Raw genomic sequence first — 238 nt, 5'->3', positions numbered from 1 at the left:
TTTGAAAACTGATTTTGAATCAGTTTTATCCGCGCAAGTCTCAAACGACACGGTGATGACAACTATGGATGACAGAGCTCGATTACATAACATATCCTGGACCAGTTATTTATTACCTGTGGTGTGCATCGCGGAGATAAGTGCGGAATGCACATTGGATAAAATGCATATTCATATTAGACATTTTAGTTTGTTGGCTCCAGTTCGATTTTTTCCAATTAAATTATATGATTGGAAA

Source organism: Oncorhynchus keta, chromosome 16, assembly GCF_023373465.1.
Source record: "Oncorhynchus keta strain PuntledgeMale-10-30-2019 chromosome 16, Oket_V2, whole genome shotgun sequence".
NCBI lineage: Eukaryota > Metazoa > Chordata > Actinopteri > Salmoniformes > Salmonidae > Oncorhynchus > Oncorhynchus keta.
Note: the sequence above shows the minus strand (reverse complement) of the source record.